A 1340-nucleotide genomic window follows, 5' to 3' on the forward strand; every position below is an offset into this window, starting at 1 on the left:
CCACAGTAAGTCTACGTGTCCTCTTCCACATAGGGCAAGCTAGAACTAACTATCTTACCCAGGACTGCCGAAGCAGCGTGGACCAGGGGAGGAACACACTTTTCATAGAAACGTAAGGCATCCATGACTGCCATAGTGCGTAAGCCGCCGCTGTGCGCGTAAACCCGTTCCCCGTAGGGAGGAGTCAAGCCGCCGCTTAGAGACGAAGTATGAAGTGTCCTCTTCCACATAGGGCAAGCTAGAATGAACTATCTTACCCAGGACCGCCGAAGCAGCGTGGACCAGGGGAGAACTGAACTTTATACTTCACACCACAGTATTGAGTAATGTGCCCTCTTCCACATAGGGCAAGCTGGAATGTTCCATTTTACCCAGGACGGCCGAAGCGGCGTGGACCAGTGGAGGACTACACAATCATGAGGTTTGATATCGACTTGTGTGTTTCAATAGGATACCGATGGTATGGTTTGAACCGATTTGATTTAGCCATTCTGAAGTCATCACTTGGTTGAAGCGCTGAACTAGGGAGGCATCGTTTACATATATATTGGTTTTCGCATGCTCTACTAGGTTAATGTCATGAGGTTGGCTATCGAGCATGCCCAAGTGATGACTTGATTGTGTGCTTGCTTGAATTCTTCACATTTCATACCATCGGTTAGTTGTCGAATCATTCCTCGATCATAACCTTCGTTCTTGGTTCATGTATGCTCTCTTCCACATAGGGCAAGCTAGAATTAACTATCTTACCCAGGACCGCCGAAGCAGCGTGGACCAGGGGAGAACTATACTTTGTCTTGTATGCCCTCTTCCACATAGGGCAAGCTAGAACTAACTATCTTACCCAGGACCGCCGAAGCAGCGTGGACCAGTGGAGGACTATACTTTGTTCATAACACCACAGTATTGAGTAATGTGCCCTCTTCCACATAGGGCAAGCTAGAATGAACTATCTTACCCAGGACCGCCGGAGCAGTGTGGACCAGTGGAGGACTACACAATCATGAGGTTTGATATCGACTTGTGTGTTTCAATAGGGTACCGATGGTATGTTTTGAACCGATTTGATTTAGCCATTCTGAAGTCATCACTTGGTTGAAGCGCTGAACTAGGGAGGGGCATCGTTTACATATATATTGGTTTTCGCATGCTCTACTAGGTTAATGTCATAGGGTTGGCTATCGAGCATGCCCAAGTGATGACTTGATTGTGTGCTTGCTTGAATTCTTCACATTTCATACCATCGGTTAGTTGTCGAATCATTCCTCGATCATAACCTTCGTTCTTGGTTCATGTATGCTCTCTTCCACATAGGGCAAGCTAGAATTAACTATCTTACC

The sequence above is a fragment of the Anopheles coustani genome, assembly GCF_943734705.1.
Source record: "Anopheles coustani chromosome X unlocalized genomic scaffold, idAnoCousDA_361_x.2 X_unloc_7, whole genome shotgun sequence".
Classification (NCBI taxonomy): domain Eukaryota; kingdom Metazoa; phylum Arthropoda; class Insecta; order Diptera; family Culicidae; genus Anopheles; species Anopheles coustani.